Here is a 22,783-nt window from a genome sequence, read left to right as displayed (position 1 = left end):
CTTTTTTCTGCTCTGCACTATGCTTGCCAGTTTTCTGAAAGTGGGCGTGTTTTCTTATGTAAATTAATCTCTAGACAGATTTACTATTGAGACTATTTAAAAAGTCGCAAAAAAGTCGCAAAAAATTGTGCAATTTCACTCCAGTGAGGACCATGCTTATCTTATGAGACTTTTTAATAGAACATGCGACTTTTTCGTAAAGACGTGCGACTTTTTCGTAAAGATGTGCGACTTTTGCAAAGCTGCTTACTGACGGATAAACTGCTACCGTCAAACCACATTTATTACAGTCTTAAAGGGCCGATCATAAATCTGACTTGGCTAAAACTGACTTTAGCCATAGCAATCATGAAGCACCCAAGCAACCAGCATACACAGGTAGTGGCCCGCAGCCGATACGCAAGAGCAAATGCAGCCAGCCTGCATGTCAACAAGTGTCACAGTACCACACCGCGACAGTAGCCCAGCATTTTACCAGATGGATGGTATCAGGATGTTGCCTTAGTTAGCTTTTTTTTCTTTACTTTTTAATTGAATTTGTGAAGGTTCCTATATGTTAGAGAACTATATAGGACCTCTGAGCTATAAATTAGGCATCCTTCTGGACAAGGTATCCCTGCACCAATGTGCTATGTGGACCTGTTGGAGGAGACTGTTACAAAAATAATAAGATTAACCCCTTAAGGTCCCATGACGTATATGTACGTCATCTCTGGACGTGACTTAAGGACCAGAGAAGTACATGCACGTCATGGTGATCGGGTGGGTGCAGGATTTTAGGTACACTTTAAAACTCTGCTCATTCCTTGTTTAGGCTGCTTTCACACTAACGGCAGCCTTATCCTGCAGGCTATTCCTGTGGGTGAGCAGTCTGCCGTATCTGTACTGCTGCTAGTGCACGCATGCCGCCGGAGGTCCGCTCCAGACTATAATGGGGGCGGGCCGGAGTTCCGGTGGCAGCCCAGCAAACATGCCGAGAGTTGGCCGGAAAAAAACTACGACATGGTTTGAATGGTTTTCCACTTTTGTTTCTTGCCATATATGTTGTGTACCATTTGGGTCAGCACTCAGCAGCTTTCTTTTTTTAAACACAGTATGCTCTATACATGGTATTTTTTTCTGTGTGCTTTCCAATAGGTTTCTCTATAGGACTAGAAAAGAAGCACAAAAATACATGTGAAAAAAATTTATGATTACAAAATAATGCTACACACAAAAACGATTTTCAAGTGAAAACAATGCTACAAAAAACTATATATGAAGGAAGTCTTGGGGTACATGGACACGATACGGATTGCGCTTGTGGATTCTAATGTGGAAAAACAGCAGTGTAATACAGTACCAGAAAAGTGTAGGGGAATAGACTTTTCTCATGTACACTTTGTGGATTTGTTTTTCGCGAACATTGGCCAGCCATGCAGATTTTCAAATCCAGGGCGTGTCAATTATGTTTGCGTTTTTAGTTGTGGATTTTATCCTTTTCCAATGAAGGGTGAGATCTGCGGCAAAACTGCATCAAATCCGTACCAAAAACTGCAATTAGAAATTACAGATTTTGGAGTGGTTTGGGTGCAGAAATGCATAGTAATCTGCATGGAAATTTGTGCAGCTCTTCTGTGCGATCATCCACATGCATACATCCTTAGGCTTAGTTCACACGCAAATCGCGGGCCGCAATACACGGCCACAGTTTCGTGTGCATTCTGCATCATGGATGCGGACCCATTTACTTCAATGGGTCCGCAAATCCGGAATCGCAGAACGGCCGCACGGGACGGGACCCCTCGGAAGCACTATGGAGTGCCTCCGTGGGGTTACGTCCCGTACCTTAGTTTCGCAAAAAGTTAGAACATGTCCTATCTTTTAGCGGAACAGGCGGATCGCAGACCCATTAAAGTGAATGGGTCCGCGATCCGATGAGGCTGACCGACGGCCGTCGATCGTGCATTGCGGCCCGCTATTTGCATTCGTGTGAACTCGGCCTTAGAGTTTCTTCTGTGTCATCCTTTCCATCTCTCTCTTCACCTCAAAGAGTTAGTAACAGGGTTCCTCATGGTTTCATTGGGGAAAAAAGTAAAAAACACAACAAAACAATATGAGACTGAACGAAAAACCATGGAAAATTATTTTCTGAGGTGAAAGGGGTTGATACAACACAGGACCTTCAAAGCATGCTGAGGACTTCATATGTTCTTGCTGACTAATTGAAAACAGCTGGCAGCGCCATCATTGGCAAAAAATCCAAGAAAGAAGATTTAGACAGTACCTATGGATTCAGCCTAAAAGAGGTTGATTATTATTAGAGAACTTTTTTGATATTCTAAAGTTTTGTATGTCTGAGGAAGGCGAATACCCCATAATGTTGTGTCCTGCAGAAGAGCAGAAAAGAATGTTCTATATAAAAATGGGTCAGATTTATCACATTTTAAGATAAAAAAAAAGTTTTAGAAGGCTTACGGAATCAGAAAAATGTATATTGAGGCCTGTATGTGGATTACTATTATGCAGTGAGTTTGGGTCAGCCTAGCAGCAGGAGGTCTGGGAACTGGTGCCTTCACACAGGACGTTTTTCCTGGACCATACTTGCCTGTGTGAAAATAACTCAAAATGTAACATGTCCTGTTACTACAATGTGATTAGTTACAAGCATCCCCTTATACTCTTCATAGTAATACACAAATTATCGCTTAATTCAATTTTGTTCTATTTCTGTAAGTACGTCACTACCTAATAACGGTAAACACAAACTGAGGGCTTCATGGTCCAAGCATATTCAGTACTTACATTGTTTAGATTGGGAAGCTATTTGTACAATGACTCACACATATTATTGTAAAGTTCAGTCAAATAATGCAAAGGATGAGAATCAATATTGCCATGGAAACTAAGGCATAAAATGCTGCAAAATAATTGGATGACTAAACTGAGCAGGATATGGGTCTAGTGCCATCTCATTTTATGTAAACTAAGTATTTTCACAGTGTGAGCTGGCATTTAATACACTTACACTTTTAGGCTCCTTGCAGACGAGCGTTTCCGGATTAGGTCCGGATGCATTGCGTCTGTGATCAGGGAAAATCATGCGAGTAGGTATGCAATTACAGTCAGTTTTGACTGCGATTGCGATCCGATGTTCAGTTTTTATCGCGCGGGTGCAATGCGTTTTACACACACGTGATAAAAAACTGACTGTGGTACCCAGACCCGAACCCGAACTTCTTCACTGAAGTTCGGGTTTGGGTTAGGTGTCCTGTATATTTTATTATTTTCCCTTATAACAGGTTATAAGGGAAAATAATAGCATTCTTAATACAGAATGCTTACTAAAATGTGGCTTATGGGGTTAAAAAAATAAAAAAAAATAACTCACCTCATCCTGTTGTTCGCGCAGGCGGCATCTTCTTCTTTCAGGACCTGCCAAATGACCTTTGATGAGGCTGTGACATCAACGCAGGTCCTTCACCCAGCAACCATGCGTGAAAATTGTACCACACCCGCACTTGCTTGCGGATGCTTGCGATTTTAACACGCAGACCCATTCATTTTTATGGGGCCTGCGTTGAGAAAAAAAACGCAGAATATAGAACATGCTGCGATTTTCACGCAATGCACAAGTGATGCGTGAAAATCACCGCTCATCTGAACAGCCCCGTTGAAGTGAATGGGTCCGGATTCAGTGTGGGTGCAATGTGTTCACCTCACGCGGAATTCTCGCTCATGTGAAAGGGGCCTTAGATAAATCATCAGTATATGGGGCATGATCGTACCTTCCAAATGCACTAGTTTATATAGCATTATTATTATTATTATTATTATTTAAGATGACATTCTACATTGGTTGCTGTGTAACTATAATTGCAATAAACTGGATTCTGCAGGCTGGGTTTCCGCTTTCAGGTTTTTAGATGTAGATTGTGAAGCCAAGACCAGGAATGGTTTCAGAAAATGGGGAAGACCCAGGAGAACATTTATTAAGACCATCATTTTATATGAATTCTAAGAAGAGATGCATCAGAGTTGTTATTTCATGGAGGATATAAGTATTTACTAAAACAGACATGTTATACAGATGACAGGTCCCCTACGCTACATCAACTACTGGTAATTAGAATAACAGCTTGTTTGCATGGCTGTAGTTGTGGTCTGCATAAGCATCTGAGATATTGCTGGCCTAAAACTGGATGGAAAGAAGGTAAATCTAGGGACAAATGAAAAACAGGAAATTTGGAAGAACTGACCACAAAAAATAATTTAAAATAAACGTATACACTTGTCACATAAATAATTATATCCTATACATTATATACAATGACTGCAGGATATTAAGCATTGCTGAGCACAATTCTAAGGGCTGTATTACACCAACAGATTATTTGACAGATTTTCTGACCAATCAGTCAGATGGCCATTTACACACACAGATCTTTTGTTATAGTCACCAAATAGTGGTCCGATTGGACAGAAATTGGTCAGATAATCTGTTGGTGTAGTACCCTAAGGAGGGTACTCGTTGACTGTATAACTACAAAGATGACAGCTAACTGAATATTTTAGATAGGAAATAACATACCGGTGTTATACTTCCATTGTAGTCCCCCCCCCCCCCCCCCCCGATTACTTGGTCCTCCAGTGACAAACCACTGATCTTTTTCCACCACCTGGTAGCAATACTGACACCATTGTAAAATAAGAACACCCAAAAACAATTTTTCACATGTGACTTGTCACCAGTTTTATACCATTGCAGGTCCTTGTTCTGAATAATGAACTACCAGGTACAATGGGGGAGATTTCTCAAAACTGGTGTAAAGGAAAAGTGGCTTAGTTGCCAATTGCAACCAATCAGATTCCACCTATCATTTTCCAAAGGAGCTTTGATGGTGGAATCTGATTGCCATTTTGTGACTAGGTGCTTGTATGGCGACAATCTAAAAATGCTTTGTAAAGTTCTTACTGCTACATCTTGTAGATAAGATAAGACTACTGATCTGTAGTTTGCACAGTGCCTGTGACATGCATGCTGCCGCACATTTACACTATGCCGCTTCACTCATGCCTTTACAACCTTATCTGTAACTATACAGCATTCTGATCACAATTTAGAACAAATTATAACTCTTTCTCTCTCTCTCTCTCTATATATATATATACATATACTCAACGATAGATGCGATCTGGACATACAGTTTTATGTGATGCTTGAGCAAAGCATCTTGTGTATGTAATTACCACAGTTCTTACCTGCAGATAGTGATCTTTAGCAAATATATTAATATAGTAGATAGATGCTGAATTATTCCTTTTCGGAAAAAGAACAAAAAGGGAAAATAAATTTAGAGGATGCTTGGGAAAACTGAAATACACTGATGTGAGTTTTAATCTATGGCTTGGTGGTTATACATTTGACAGCTGTTGACCATACTTGAAGATGAGTCTTATACCTAAAACATGTTTTCAACATATAAGTTGCAAAACAAATTATTCTAGCCATGGTGACATGGTGACTTCTGTGCCTTTTCATTTGATTTATTCATAGCTGTATATCTGCATGTTTCTATTTCACTATACTATATTTCGCACCAGACTTAGTTAGACATATGGCTGCATCAAAATTTTTGATATTTCTTTTAAATTTTTAACATACTTTAAAAGTACTACTACTCCTGTAGGTATCTCTAGGGAAATAGACACTGCAATATACTGTAACCTGTGGCTCACTAGACATATACAGCAATAATGCAAGCACCATATGACATGACTCATGGAAACTACTGATAGGAAGCTACAATTCCAACTGTGGCGCTCTGGAAAAGTGTGTTGTTAGACCTCCAGGAATATACTAGAAATTTCCATTTAGGAGGCCAAATAAATATCTGCTGAGCCAGTGGGATAGCGAAAGATATTTCAGAGGTTGCACTGCTAATAAGACTTCCTACCATGTAAGAGTACAGCAGTGTAATAAGGTGCCATGTCATCATATAAATGCAGACAGGCTTTGTCAGTGTTGTACGCAGGTCTGCAACAAGTGATAATGGAGCTCCATAGCAAAACTTGAAAGGAACCCTCAGAACTATACCTAAGATTTTTTTTTTAACCAAGTGTAAAGATTTAATGTTGTGCTTCCCCCCAACTCTTAGTTCTATACCACCATTTATTTACAGTACTGTCGTACCACACATACATAATGCAGTTATACCGCACACATGCATCATGCCACTATACCATACACAAAAATGCATAGTGCTGCTATACAGCTCAGATATATAATAGTGCTATACTAAAGACATATATACTATAGTACTACTAAATTACACAATTACACACATACCGTATTTTCCGCCCTATAAGACACACTGGCCCATAAGACCCACCCAGGTTTTAGAGTAGGACAATAAAAAAATGTTTTCATTACAACTCTGGTCAGATCACCAATCAGACCCCTAATGTTAATCAGACCTCAGCTGACAGACTTAATAAGACCGCCAATGTTAATAAGACCTCAGATCAGACCCGCAATCAGACCTCAGCTCAGACCCCGATGTGAATGACCCCAATCAGACCTAAGATAAGAGCCCCATACTTCTCATCAGCCCCCATATGCCTCATATCAGCCCCCCATATGCCTCTCACCAGCCTCTCTTCAGCCCCCATTACCTCTCATTAGCCCCCAGCAGCCTCATATCAGCCCCGATTGACTCTCGCCAGCCCCAGCAGCCTCTCTTCAGCCCCATCCATGTTTTATTAGCCCACATCAGCCTCTCTTTAGCCCCCATCAGCCTCTCTTCAGCCTCCAGCCATGTTATATTAGCCCACATCGGCCTCTCTTCAGCCCCCAGCAGCCTCTTCAGCCCCAGCAGCCTCTCTTCAGCCCCCAGCCATGTTATATTAGCCCCCATCAGCCTCTCTTCAGCCCCCAGCCATGTTATATTAGCCCCAGCACCCTCTCTTAAACCCCCAGAAGCCTCTATTCAGCCCCGGGCCATGTTATATTAGCCCCATCAGCCTCCCTTCAGCCCCTAGCAGCCTCTTCAGCCCCCAACAGCCTCTCTTTAGCCCACAGCCATGTTATATTAGCCCCCATCAGCCTCAATAAATAAAATAAAAAAACACTTACCTCTCCTGCTCCTGGCCGCCGCTGCTCCTCACCTACATTGCAATCCTCTTCCTCCTGCTGTCGGATGTGCTGTGATCTGACTCGCACAGTGTGAGGTCAGAGAGCGCCATCACGCTGTTCGCAGCCTTCACAGCCGACAGCCGAGGACCAGGAAGCGATGAGTACAGAGTCTTCATCGCTTCCTGGTCCTCTGGTACTAATGAGCGCTTCCATAATGGAGGCACTCATTAGTATTCACCCCATAAGACGCAGGGGCATTTTTCCCCCACTGTTGTGGGAAAAAACACGTATTATGGGGGGAAAAATATGGTACGTACACAATACACATAAATGCATACATTGCCTTTAAAAAGTCTTCAGAGCCTTTCCCCTTTTTTACATTTTGTTATGTTTCAGCCTTGTGCTAAAATAAAAAACAAAAAATAAAGTTTTCAACCATTAATTTACACTTAGTACCCCATAATGAGAAAGTGAAAATGGAATTTTAGAAAGTTTTGCAAATAGGAAAAACTTAAATTTAACATTCAGACCCTTTGCTATGACATTTGAAACTTATTTCTGGGGAACTCCAAATTTCTCTTGATCAATCTTTGAGATATTTCTACACTTTGATTGGAGTAAATCTGTGGTAAATCCAGTTGAGTGGACATGATTTGGAAAGACACAGTCCTGTCTTTCCAAACCAAGCCATGAAGAGTAAAGAACTGCCTGTAGAGCTCAGAGAAATGTCTGTGTGGAGGCGCAGATCTGGAGAAAAGGACAAAAATATTTATGCTGCACTGAAAGTTACCACAAGCACATTGGCCTCCATGTTTCTTAAATGTAAGACGTTTGGAACAACCAGGGCTCTTTGTAGAGCTGACCGCCCCTCAAACTAAGTAATTGGGGGAGAAGGGCCTTGGTAAGAGAGGTGACCAAGAACCCAAATGGTCAAGCTGGCTGAGCTCCAAAGATTCTGTATGCAGATGGAAGAAACTTACAAAATGGTCGATCATCACTGCAGTACTCCACTAGTCTGGGCTTAATGGCAGAGTATTCAGAAAAAAGTCTCTCCTAAGTGAAAGACACATGAAAGCCTGTCTGGAGTTTTTTTTTAAAAATGCACCTAAAGGGCTCTCAGACTGTTAGACACAATATTCTCTGGTATGATGAAACCAAGATTAAACTTTTTGATCATAATTATAACAGTCATGTCTGGAGGAAACAAGGCATTGCTCATCACCTGTCCATTACAATCCCTATGGTGAAGCTTGGTGGTAGCATCATTCCTGCCTTGGACAGGAAGAATGGAGAGTGAAAGCTGAATGGAACAAAGTACACAGATATTTTTAATACAAATAGAAACCTGATCCAGAGTGCTCTAGACCTCAGACTGGGCCGAATGTTCACCTTCTGAAAAAAACAATGACCCTAAGCACACAGCCAAAATAACACAGGTGTGTCTAAGGGACAACTCTGTGAATGTCCTCGAGTAGCCCAACCAAAGCAATGACTTGAACCTCTCTGAACTTACTGTAACATCTCTGGAGAGATCTGAAAATGGCAGTCCAATGACTGTCCCTATTAAACCTGACAGAGCTTGGGGTCAAGAATGGCCAAATGTCCCCAAATCCAGGTATGCAAACCTTGTGGCATTATACCCAAGAAGAATGGAGGCTGTAATCTCTGCCAAAGGTGCTTCAAAGAAGTTCTGAGTAAAGAGTCTGAATACTTATGTCAATGCAATAGTTAATAGAAAAAAAATAACTTTTAATACATTAGCAAAGATGGCAAACATTCTGTTTTTACATGATTATTATGGGGTATTGAGTGCAGAAAGATGAGAAAAAGCTGTAATTTTCTTTAGCACAAAGCCGCAGCATATAAAAATGTGATAAAAGTGAAAGGGTCTGAAGGCTCTTCAAATGCATTGTACACATAAAACACAAATTAGACAAATGCATGCACATTACACACACATACACATTAGGCTACATTCACACGACCATATGTGTTTTGCGGTCCGCAAATTGCAGATCAGCAAAACACGGATACCAGCCTTGTGAATGTAGCCGGCCCTATGATAGAAATGCCTATTCTTGTCCACATGCTCTATCTTTTTTGAGGGGCCGTGGAACGGATCTACGGATACGGACAGCACATTGTTTGCTGTCCGCATCTTTTGCGGCCCCATTGAAATGATTAGGTCCACACCCATTCCGCAAAATTGCGGAACGGATGCGGAGCCAAAAATACGGTCGTGTGAATGTAGCCTTAAGCACATACATATGATGCACAATAGTTACACATATTACATACACTTACCTCTTCTGCAGAATATTTCTAGTAAGGCCTCTTGCACATGACCGTATGGCTTTTTCAGTATTTCGCGGTCTGCAAAAAATGGATTTGCAAAAAATACAGATGCCGTTTCTGTGCATTTACTTTTTTTTTGCGGTACGGAACCGCTGGCCCCTGATAGAACAGTCCTATCCTTGTTTGTTATGCGGTCAATAATAGGACTTGTTCTATCTTTAAATGGAACGGAAAAACGGAAATACTGAAACGGAAGTCATGCGGAGTACCTTTCGTTTTTTTTGCGGATCCATTGAAATTAATGGTTCCATATACGGTCCGTATACGGAACGCAAAAAACGGAACGTAAGCGAAAAAACTGTTTGTGTGCAAGAGGCCTAATACTTATTGCAGAGACGTCCGTAGGTGTCAGTACAGCCTATTAGTAAGAATGAAGCTCGCTCTTAGGCCTCTTTCACACGGGCGTCATGTTTTTCGCCCGGATAAGAGGCGGGTGCGTTGCGGGAAAATGCGCGATTTTTCCGCGCGAGTGCAAAACATTGTCATGCGTTTTGCACTCGCGTGAGAAAAATCGCGCATGTTTGGTACCCAAACCCGAACTTCTTCACAGAAGTTCGGGCTTGGGATTGATGTTCTGAAGATTGTATTATTTTCCCTTATAACATAGTTATAAGGGAAAATAATAGCATTCTGAATACAGAATGCATAGTATAATAGTGCTGGAAGGGTTAAAAATAATAAAAAAGTTAACTCACCTTGTCCTCTTGTTCGCGTAGATCCCGGTCTGTTCTTTAGCTGTGGACTGAATGACCTGAGGTGATGTCAGATCACATGCTCCAATCACATGGTCCATCACCATGGTGATGGAGCATGTGATCTGACATCACCACAGGTCCTTTAGCCCACAGCTAAAGAACAGACCGGGATCTACGCGAACAAGAGGAGAAGGTGAGTTAACTTTTTTATTATTTTTAACCCTTCCAGCACTATTATACTAAGCATTCTGTATCCAGAATGCTATTATTTTCCCCTATAACCATGTTATAAGGGAAAATAATACAGTGAATAGACTGTCACCTAGAACCCATGCGTAAAAATCGCAACGCATCCGCACTTGCTTGCAGATGCATGCGATTTTCACGCAACCCCATTCATTTCTATAGGGCCTGCGTTACGTGAAAAACGCACAAAGAGGAGCATGCTGCGATTTTCACGCAACGCACAAGTGATGCGTGAAAATCACCGCTCGTGTGCACAGCCCCATAGAAATGAATGGGTCAGGATTCAGTGCGGGTGCAGTGCGTTTACCGCACGCATCGCACCCGCACGGAAAACTCGCCCGTGTGAAAGGGGCCTTAGAGTGCTTAGCGACATCAGTTTTTGAGCTAAGGAAACCTCAAATAGCCAAACTTCGTCCATTTATTTTGGAAAAGAACGCTAGAGCCTTCTTTTTGAAACATGTTGGAAGTTTGCCTCTTTGAGGTTTATAATTACTTCAGTATAATATTAAGAACAATACTCTGATATAATGTACACATTGATGCATCAAGATGAGGATCTCATGTAATAATAATAATGCCAAAAGTGATGGCCCAGAAGCCCGATGATACATGCAACAAGGGTAACCTCGGGGCTGTATAATAATGGTAGTCTGTTACCATGGGGAAATATTCCTTTTAACTAACTATGTAGCTATCTCATTATACAGATCTCATACAGCATACCAGTAATTCTATCAGTAGCTGGCAGGGGTGTAGCTAAAGGCTCATGGGCCCTGGTGCAAGAGTTCAGCTTGGGACCCCCTTCCCTCAGTGCTTTGTGGCCAGGGGCAAGGAATCACATAGCCTTTGTGCTGCCTGAGGCAAACATTGAAACGTCACCCTTCCTCCTGACCTTACCCCTTCCGTCCAGCCAGAGGTGTAACTTGACCTGTATGCACTTTCTATAATACCAGTGTTACCAGTGTCTTCTTATGTGTCACAAGGGTCTTTGGTCCCCCTCAGGCTCCTGGGCCCGGTAGCGACTGCTACCTCTGCACCCCCTATAGCTACGACCCTGGTAGCTTGCCTAAGTAACCATGTGGCACACTATGCTTTTGTGTAGTAAATTCACCTACTGTATGACAAATGCTACAATGAATGCATAGCTGTTATTATCTGTTCGTGCAAGTATTATTTAAATTGCATAGCATTGGCAGAATTGAAAAAAATGTTTTCTATTAAATAATTTGCTTTCTTGTATACTGTATACATATTACACATTGTAAAAGTTGAGCTTTTTCTCTATTGGGCCTTGTTACGTGTTTTTTATAATTTTTTTACATTTTTAGGAGTAGGTTATGATGGTTTAGTACACATGAAATACCAGATTGTATAACTTTATTAGTGGCTAACAAGCCTCTTCCGCAGGCACTTCAAGGACGACAAAATGAATGTATTGTAACAACAGGTGTTCATCTAAAGTCCTAGCACAATGATTAACTTATTTCTCCAATTTCCTGCTGTGAATTCTGCAATTTCAAGTAAACAAGCCGACACTCATATCAAGTAGCTAAGATTTTCTGCTTAGATATATAAAGTGCTCTGCAATGATAGCTACGTGCAAGCACAACAGTTATCAGGCGGCACATCATTTCACACAGTGTCATAGTTAGGTTTGGCGGACTGCATGAGACAAGAAATTTGCAATAAACTGATAAAATGGACTCCAGCCATTATGATTATTTGTGAATATTACATGAGGCTGAGGTCCCCGCACGGCCAGCTGCAGCTTCACAGCATCCCATTGACCTAGATTCAGCAGCATATTAGTGTTTGCTCTGGCCTGTGCTGCCATCCTTACATTGGGAACCTGATTTTATCCCCTCTGACTGAACTTGCACGCTGTTCTGACCCACATTACAGACTGGGGTTGAAACAGGAGAGCAGACATATGACTTACAAATATTTCCAGATTATAATTATTCCGGCTCACGTTTCTTAAATAATAATTTGAGATCACAGGGAAAATGTTGAGTATTTTTTCCTTCAGTGTCTATGTACCAGTCAATACTTTTCCCTTGGGAACATTCAACAAATAACAATGGCTTCAGTTGTAGCAAGTAACAACTAGAAACATTTGTAAATGTGGCCTTGAATATGCATTTGCCGAGAAGTTTAAGCAGCAATGATCTTTGACTGCATTGTTCTAGATATGTCTTAAGCAAATAGACTGATTGGATGCTGCCACACATAGTTTTTTGTTATGGCTTTTATTTTTTGTAAAAAAAAACAAAAAATGCATCAGAAAATACATTTGAGAGGTTCTTGTATTTTTAGGCAAATAGTGCAGCAACTTGGGTGTCCTTGGTCCTCTCCCTCACTACCAGGGCTGGCATGTGAGGAGAGGGTCGACCTAGATGTTAGAAGAAGGTTTGCCTTTGATGGTGTGGTGTGAATCATAGGAGACCAGACAGTAGATGAAAAGCACTTCCCCACAGGATGGAGGCACAAAATGTTAGCACAACAGTTTCAGCAAAGTTCTGGCTGAAGTATGGGTTACCTTGCCGACTGAAGTGGAAGGGTTATCCGGACCCCACAGATCCCAGGCTGTTGGGCAGCGACTTTTTCCCTTGTGTTAAAGGGTCACTAAGCTTTCACAAAACTTTTTATATGTTACAACAATTTTTATTGGTGGGGGTCTGAATGATGACACCCCCACCGATGATTAGAAGGAGAAGATGCAATTATTATGGGCCAATTGACTTTCTATAGAGTTTGCTTGCTTGTTCCCATTGTAAAGTGCTATGGAATATGCTACTTCTTCCTTCCTTTCTTCTTCTACCACTGTTCTTGATATTACATTGATGAAATCTATAGCTCTATTTTAAATTAGTTTTATATGTTACTCTAAATTATGTGTTTGCATTTATCTAAATGAAAAAAATCTTGACTAGAGTTCCAGACATGAGATTTTGCCTTCTGGTATGCAGACAGACTATCATCTGGCTCAAAATCAACTTTCACCCCATACCTGTATATCTGTATGGAATTATGTAATCAATAATTTCTGGAGGGGCAGTAAAACGAGCGCTTACTATCATCTGATTGATGATCACCGCGGTGGCATGTCTAGGAAACAACAGGGGAACGTCTGCTACCCTAAGAGGTTTCAGTATGATCTCATGGAATGCTTTAAAGTGGCTTGAGGCCTAAACACAGCTATAATTCCCAACACAAATCTGTTTCATGCAGCAAGATTCATTCCCACTGACACCTTTGTGTATTCACAGTAAATTCCAGACACACAGCCACCCAGGAGGGACAGTCCTAACAGGATTGTTTCATGCAATAAAAAAAAAGAAGCATTATACAGCATCTAGTAACTTCTAAAGTTGCAGGTTTACATATTCACCAAATGACACTCTGGGCAGCCGTCCAAAGTGTCTTTACATCCTGCACTAACATGACCAGGGAGCCAGCCAGCAGACAGGCTTAAGCCAGGTTTCTATTTAAAGGGAATGTGTCATCAGAAAATGACTTATTGTTTAAATCACGTTTCAATGCTTAACATATTTTTAAAGAATTTTGGTGATATTATTTTTAAATGTTTTAAACAAAAATCTTAAAATCCTGCAGTTTTTGCACTGGCGACTAATCCTAATAAAAGGCACCACATCTGTACAGATCACTTTACTGCAGTTACCTGCTTATCTATATACAGAGATGATATTAATACAGGCAGAATTAGAATTAGAGATAAGACTGGATCCTCCATTCACATTAGGTGATTGTCTTTCCTTGTACAATGACCTCTGTACAGGTCACAGAGCATGCCTAGAAGACTGTTCCATAGAAATCAATGAGGTCCCCTCCTGACCATTGCGTCTGTGGACCATGGGGCTGCCGTAAAGCAGTTCTCTTAATGCTTTTTAAATGCTGTTAAGAACACCTCAGGCAAGATGGCAGCCCTCATAATAATGGTTAGGAAACTGAATAAAAAATCTACAGTCAGAAAATAAAAAGAGATTAGATAAAAATAATATGTGCTGCTATATACTGCTATGCAGAAAAAGATTCTGGTGACACATTTCCTTTAACCTTTTAGATATAAGACAGAAAGAGATTATTATATTTAGCCTATAATGGCAAAAAAAGAATCCTAAAATATATAAGCCCAGAATTTTTTTGGGGATGGGTGTGTGGGTAAAAGAAAATCCAATGACTGTTCTGGACATCCTGGTTTTTGTGTAATGTTTCCATCCCCACTTACAGTCCCAACCTAGCTGGAAGAGTGACTATCTTGACTCCCTGAATGTCATACTTCCATCAGTGGCCACAACAGTGATGCGTGCAGGCACGGTACATGACTGCTAAGGCCATTGGTTGGCAGTGGTGTTGTGCAGGGAGTCGGCATCCACATTTCCAGTCAGGCTGGGACTGGAAGCGCTGGGATGTGCCACAGGAACCAGGATGACCGGAGAACAATACACACATTTTTTTTCAGGTCTGCTCCACCCCTTTAAGGTTACATCTCTTTGAAGTTCCAAAGAGCATAGCACTGGTATATGAGTATATGAGTGATATGTAAAAGACATGAACTCTAGACAAGCAATACCTGGTTCTGGTAACAGTTTTAGAGCTGAATTACAGGTCCTTGAAACATAGTACACCTGCTACTAAAGTGCCACTAACCCAGGCATAAGGTGATCAGGTCATTAAGGCTGTCAAACATGAAACTTTTGAGTCATGGTGTCATTTCTACCTTCATATATACAGTCATGTGAAAAAATTAGGACACCCTTTGAAAGCATGTGTTTTTTTGTAACATTTTTAATAAAAGGTTATTTCATCTCAGTTTCAACAATACAGAGAGATTAAAGTAATCCAACTAAACAAAGAAAACTGAAGAAAAGTCTTTTCAAGATCTTCTGTAAATGTCATTCTACAAAAATGCCTATTCTAACTGAGGAAAAAGATAGGACACCCTCACATGTATTCCCTCTTAAATTGGCTCAGATCTCACACAGGTATATCACACCAGGTGCACATAATTAGTAGATCGTTACTCTGCATGTTGAATGAGGCTTGCCCTATTTAAACCTCAGACATTTAGTTTGGTGTGCTCCTGACTGTTGAAGTGAGAGTGAGCACCATGGTGAGAGCAAAAGAGCTGTCAGAGGACTTCAGAAAAAAGATTGTAGCAGCCTATGAGTCTGGGAAGGGATTTAAAAAGATCTCAAAAGATTTTGAAATCAGCCATTCCACTGTCCGGAAGATAGTCTACAAGTGGAGGGCTTTCAAAACAACTGCCAACATGCCCAGGACTGGTCGCCCCAGCAAGTTCACCCCAAGAGCAGACCGCAAGATGCTAAAAGAGGTCTCCAAAAACCCTAAAGTGTCATCTCGAGAACTACAGCAGGCTCTGGCTACTGTTGATGTAGAAGTACATGCCTCTACAATCAGAAAGAGACTGTACAAGTTTAACTTGCATGGGAGGTGTGCAAGGAGGAAACCTTTGCTTTCCAAGAGAAACATCGAGGCCAGACTGACATTTGCCAGAGATAAAGTTGACAAAGACCAGGACTTCTGGAATAATGTTCTTTGGACAGATGAGTCCAAAATTGAATTATTTGGACACAACAGCAGAGGACATGTTTGGCGTAAACCAAACACAGCATTCCAAGAAAAGAACCTCATACCAACTGTGAAGCATGGAGGTGGAAGTGTCATGGTTTGGGGCTGCTTTGCTGCAGCAGGACCTGGTCAGCTCACCATCATAGAATCCACGATGAATTCTACTGTGTATCAGAAGGTGCTTGAAGAACATGTGAGACCATCAGTTAGAAAATTAAAGCTGAAGCGGAACTGGACCATGCAACATGACAATGACCCAAAACATACTAGTAAATCAACCAAAGATTGGCTGAAAAAGAAGAAATGGAGAGTCCTGGAATGGCCAAGTCAAAGTCCAGATTTGAATCCCATTGAGATGCTGTGGGGTGACTTGAAAAGGGCTGTACGTGCAAGAAACCCCTCAAACATCTCACAGCTGAAAAAGTTCTGCATTGAGGAGTGGGGTAAAATTTCCTCAGACCGATGTCGAAGACTGGTAGATGGTTACAAGAACCGTCTCACTGCAGTTATTTCAGCCAAAGGAGGTAACACTCGCTATTAGGGGCAAGGGTGTCCTATCTTTTTCCTCAGTTAGAATAGGCATTTTTGTAGAATGACATTTACAGAAGATCTTGAAAAGACTTTTCTTCAGTTTTCTTTGTTTAGTTGGATTACTTTAATCTCTCTGTATTGTTGAAACGGAGATGAAATAACCTTTTATTAAAAATGTTACAAAAAACCACATGCTTTCAAAGGGTGTCCTAATTTTTTCACATGACTGTATATATAGTTCTCCAAAAAAGAGGCAGCACTCCAATGTAAAAGTGAAATGACCCGCTTTTTTCTCCTCTGCCGGTCATTTCACTTTTACATTGGAGTGCTGCCTCTTTTTTTGAGAACTACAACCATTGATGACCGTTTTGCCCATGGGCTGAGGATTTTGCACCAGGATTTACTATATAGTGCTGCTGTTTTTCTTTGTGTGATATACAGTATATATATATATATATATACAGTGGAGGAAATAATTATTTGACCCCTCACTGATTTTGTAAGTTTGTCCAATGACAAAGAAATGAAAAGTCTCAGAACAGTATCATTTCAATGGTAGGTTTATTGTAACAGTGGCAGATAGCACATCAAAAGGAAAATCGAAAAAATAACTTTAAATAAAAGATAGCAACTGATTTGCATTTCATTGAGTGAAATAAGTATTTGAACCCTCTAACAAAAAAAGACTTAATACTTGGTGGAAAAACCCTTGTTTGCAAGCACAGAGGTCAAACGTTTCTTGTAATTGATGACCAAGTTTGCGCACATTTTAGGAGGAATGTTGGTCCACTCCTCTTTGCAGATCATCTCTAAATCCCTAAGGTTTCGAGGCTGTCTCTGTGCAACTCTGAGCTTGAGCTCCCTCCATAGGTTTTCGATTGGATTAAGGTCCGGAGACTGACTAGGCCACTCCATGACCTTAATGTGCTTCTTCTTGAGCCACTCCTTTGTTGCCTTTGCTGTATGTTTTGGGTCATTGTCGTGCTGGAACACCCATCCACGACCCATTTTCAGTTTCCTGGCAGAGGGAAGGAGGTTGTCGCTCAGGATTTCACGATACATGGCTCCGTCCATTTTCCCGTTTATGCGAATAAGTTGTCCTGTGCCCTTAGCAGAAAAACACCCCCAAAGCAAAATGTTTCCACCCCCATGCTTGACGGTGGGGACGGTGTTTTGGGGGTCATAGGCAGCATTTTTCTTCCTCCAAACACAGCGAGTTGAGTTAATGCCAAAGAGCTCTATTTTGGTCTCATCAGACCACAGCACCTTCTCCCAGTCACTCTCTGAATCATTCAGGTGTTCATTGGCAAACTTCAGACGGGCCTGCACATGTGCCTTCCTGAGCAGGGGGACCTTGCGAGCCCTGCAGGATTTTAATCCATTGCGGTGTAATGTGTTTCCAATGGTTTTCTTGGTGACTGTGGTCCCTGCTAATTTGAGGTCATTAACTAACTCCTCCCGTGTAGTTCTAGGATGCTTTTTCACCTTTCTCAGAACCATTGACACCCCACGAGGTGAGATCTTGCGTGGAGCCCCAGAGCGAGGTCGATTGATGGTCATTTTGTGCTCCTTCCATTTTCGAACAATCGCACCAACAGTTGTCACCTTCTCTCCCAGCTTCTTGCTAATGGTTTTGTAGCCCATTCCAGCCTTGTGCAGGTCTACAATTTTGTCTCTGACATCCTTGGACAGCTCTTTGGTCTTTCCCATGTTGGAGAGTTTGGAGTCTGCTTGATTGATTGATTCTGTGGACAGGTGTCTTTTATACAGGTGACTAGTTAAGACAGGTGTCCTTAATGAGGGTGACTAATTGAGTAGAAGTGTCTAACCACTCTGTGGGAGCCAGAACTCTTAATGGTTGGTAGGGGTTCAAATACTTATTTCACTCAATGAAATGCAAATCAGTTGCTATCTTTTATTTAAAGTTATTTTTTCGATTTTCCTTTTGATGTGCTATCTGCCACTGTTACAATAAACCTACCATTGAAATGATACTGTTCTGAGACTTTTCATTTCTTTGTCATTGGACAAACTTACAAAATCAGTGAGGGGTCAAATAATTATTTCCGGCACTGTATATCAATATATATATATATCACACAAATGGTTAACGCCTTAAGTAAACAATGGCAAGAAAATGTTAATTGGCTTTTTTAATGTATTTCAATGGATTTTGTCATGAGATAACACTATGACGTGTTATCAGAGACAATTTTAGCTCAGCTACATTCTGTATGTGTGTATATATACTATATATATGTGAAGGTGTTACCACATGTTGCTGCTCTTTCTGGAAGGGATAGTAAGGTGTGGTGCACCCCAATGGGAAAAAAGTCCAGAGAGTTAGGGTCTGCAATAAACCAGTGTGCTTCTTTACTAGAGGAACTCAAGTGCAAAACAATACAGGCAACGCACTGAGATGGGTTCTCTAGGCTCCTCCCTAGCAGAAGAAGGTTTTGTGCTGTGAAAAGCGTGAGCTAGCTATCTCTCAAAAGGCTGGTACCCTGGCTAAAGTGCTGGTGACACAGGGTCTCACCATCTTCTTCTGGTCACTGGTGCAATCTGGCAGATTCTTTTCTACTAAACATCAGTCCGTATCTGGAGAGAACTAGGGCCTCTAAATGCTCTCCTTATCTACAATTTCTAGCTGAACTAGAACCTTCTAGTGGGAGCGGTGGGGTGAAGAAGCACAGCCTAAATGGGAACAATGTTGCAATTTCACTTTGTCATAGACTTGTATAGAGTTTCAATACAAGTCTATGAAAATGAATAAGCAGTTTTTCCAGATATAAAGAAGTCTTCAGACATACATAACAGAGTTAAACAAGACAGTCAAAAGATCACTGTGTCTGTTTCTTTCCTCCAAAACTTTGCATAGTCTGTTATATGACTGGAGAGAGATTTCTGCATACTGGGCCTGGATAGGTTTCTTTGTAGAGGTTGCTCTATGAGGGATGGAGCAGAGTGGTTAACCCTGTTACCGCCAGCCACTGCCAACCAGTACCTCCTCTGCTGAATAAAATGACATGGAACATAGAAAATGCATAACAGGTTGCATAAGAAACATATTAAATGCAGCAATAAAAAAGCACAATAGTAGCACCCCCAGGTCTGGGGTACAACACGTGCCTATATGTATTCCTGACAATGTCTGGGCATGCTCCAGATAAGATGGTATCCTGGGGGAAATTTCTTTCCAGACCTGGATGAGGGCATCAGTGAGCGCTGCTCAATTGGATTCAGGTCTGAAGAATGTGAGAGCCAATCAATGGCATCTTCTACATCAATGACAGGCAAAAGCATAAACTCATACTGCACCTATCCTGTCAGGTTTAACAGTTTTATGGTTGAGTTCCAGGTGCTTGCATCAGCAACATAGTTCGCCTGCTACTATAGTGACACTTACCCACTGTATCTTCCTAGTTTTTCATATCTGTCACATGTGCTCAGTGTGAACCTGTTTTCATCTGTGAAAAGAATGAGGTACCAATGGTGGATCTGCCAATTCTGTTGTTTTTTGGTGAATGACAATCAAGCCTTATAGTGCTGCCCTGTGAGCACAGCTCCCACTACAAGACACCAGGAGGTCATGGCACCCTCATGGAATTTGTTTTTGAAAATTTGGTCAGAAATATACAGATCAGTAGTCCACTGGAAGTAATTGTATAGGGCTCTGGTGGTGTTCTTGTTCCACCTCACACAAAGGAGCAAATACTGGCCCTGACGCTGAGTTGATGACATTTTATGACCTTGTCCTGCTTTCCTTGTGTAATGTTTCTAGAAAAGTCTCCATGTTCTTGAGACTTTACTGGGAGGCACAGCAAATCTTCTTCCAGCACGCGGATGGATGTGCCATCCTGGAAGGGCAGGAATATCTCTGCAGCCTGATTGGGCTACAAGTGCTGCTGCATGCGAACAGTAGAGACAAAGAAACTAGTAGAACACATAGAGAAAAACCAGTAAGGAAGGCTACCAACACCTACAAAGTGATTTCGATTTTGGGAGTTGTTTTTTAGGTGCCTCTAAAGTGAACTTGTTATCCCTTTCATTTGTGCCAAAGCATATGAAATTAATTCACAATTGCATGTGCTTCTTAACTGGACAGATTGATGTCCCTAAAGTTTAAGTAAATAGGGGTTATAATGTGATGCTTAAAAGGCTAGTCCAGTTTCAGGACAAAATCAGAAGACACAGAGGGTCTGCCCGCCATAAAGAAGTGCTTGTTACCTGGCTGCATGGGATCTATGTACCCTGCTGCAGCAAATATATTGCATTGAAAATATGTGACCATTACAGCCAATCACTTGCCTCAGTGGTTTACCAGAGAGGCCAGTAAATGCCTGCCGTGATCGAGTGTTGTTGATATGACATCACTTCTGTGGCCAGGTGAACATATCCTAGCCAGATGAACCAGTTCATGGGATCTGCCCTGTAACAATTATAAGGCAGGTAGATTCCTTATGCCCAAGCATGCAAGGATAACGTTTGAAAGTTTGCAGATTACACAGGATTCTGGGTACAACTTACCTTGGCCAGTTTTTTTTTCTCTCATCACAGTAAGACAGTAAGTGTACATTCCATTTCAATCACAAAAATCAAATCCTAACCTTGTCCAAGCACTAAATAGACATTTGGCTATCCCTCGCTATCAGGTTCTTTCATCAACATATACAACTCATACCGAGTTGCCAACCAGAATTTTTATTTTTCTGGATGACTTATTCCAAAATCACGGACAGCCAACATTTTTTACGGACAGAAAATCATTATAAAGATATGTAATACAGGTCTATAGCTCGATATAATGCTAAAACCTCATTACCAGCATTTACTGTGAGCTTTAAAATGATAATCTAGTCAGGTAACACCAGCCTAAAAAAAATCATGGACACATCTATTTTTTTTTTACAGACACAGGGAAAAAGGTGCCTATTTTTACGGACAGTCCAGAAATTTCTGGATGGTTGACAACTCTGAACTCATACCATCTGCATGGTTCTCTATTGTGATTTCCTCAGACCAGGACTAGATGCTGAATCCCTAACCAAGAAGCTTAGCAGCGCTTATTTAATGGATCTTTCCTGCTGGCTCCTAATGAAACAAATTTCTTGAGCTCCAAAACATAGGTTGAGAAGAAGGTGGATTTGTTCGGAGTCTGTCCTTTTCTTCCTCAACATTATCAAAGTACACCTTTTTCCAGGTTTTGTACTTAACCGAAATACTAACCGCTTCCAGTCTCCACTCATTCAAAGGCTCAACAGACACATCTTCTTGAATGGTACAGCAGTGGTGTATCATTTAAGCAGCTATGATGGCTGAAGTCTGTGATTGGCCGCAGTGGTCATGGGATCTCAGGGAACTGGATATTGCTGGGAATGTGGCAGTGGCGGAGGCACGATAGACCATGGACAAGTTTTTTGATAGTGGGACTGGGCAGGTCTGGAAAATTTGGGTTGCCAGCTCGTAGGCTGGATAACCCAATTAAGGAGTTTGAATAATTCAATAGACACTGAGCTGAAATGTATAAATCCAAGTAAAAGTTTAGAAGTTGCCAATAGCAACCAATTAGATGTTAAAACCTGATTGGTTGCTGTAGGCAACTGCTCCTTTTTCCTTTGATGAATTTCCCAATCTGTCTTGATATTGGGGTTCAGTTATTGAAACAAATTCTAACAGATAGATTTTAGGATTGTATTGAATTCCAAGTCAGCGTACTGAAAAAGCTATGGATGCCTTTTATACCAAGTATATGGTTGCGAATAGAAATTCACACAGTCATACACACAGCCCCGCACGTGTCAACTGTTAGCTTCAAAGCAGCCAAAACCACACAGAGAGGAAACTTACCAAACTTGCAGACCCCAAAACATCAGATTATGCTGTAACCACAATTCTTTCAAATAACCGATTCCCACCCAAAACGTGTTCATCCAGGACTCAAGTCCTCCTTCTGATTACTTATCTGTAGAGTTTATGCCTTTTAAATAGTACAATAAGAAATTTCAAAATCTTGGAAGTCTAAACTTCTGAAACAGTTGCTTAATAAAACCACATTATTCATGGAGTTGGTTTAAAAAAATCTTTCTTACTGAAACTTGGTTTAACTTCTTTCTTTGCTTAATGCCTGAATGAGAAAAATAGTTTCTCGTCTGAACCAATAGACTTTTCTTAATTCTTTTTTTCCCTGTGCTTTCTTATGATAATTGCTTGGCACCATGGCAACATTTGA

The 22,783-nt window shown here is 41.1% G+C and overlaps 1 long non-coding RNA gene across 1 annotated transcript in view; it reads right to left on the bottom strand.

The window, feature by feature from the left end:
* The window catches only part of LOC122936050, an 83,622-nt gene extending 61,126 nt beyond the window's left edge, over positions 1–22,496 (bottom strand). Inside the window, exon 1 of the long non-coding RNA XR_006388872.1 lies at positions 22,402–22,496. This is a non-coding gene — a long non-coding RNA (uncharacterized LOC122936050). The remainder of the gene's footprint in view (positions 1–22,401) is intronic.
* Positions 22,497–22,783: the final 287 nt, after the last annotated feature.

The sequence above is a fragment of the Bufo gargarizans genome, chromosome 4 (assembly GCF_014858855.1).
Source record: "Bufo gargarizans isolate SCDJY-AF-19 chromosome 4, ASM1485885v1, whole genome shotgun sequence".
Lineage (NCBI taxonomy): Eukaryota > Metazoa > Chordata > Amphibia > Anura > Bufonidae > Bufo > Bufo gargarizans.
This window is presented reverse-complemented; position numbering and strand designations above follow the sequence as displayed.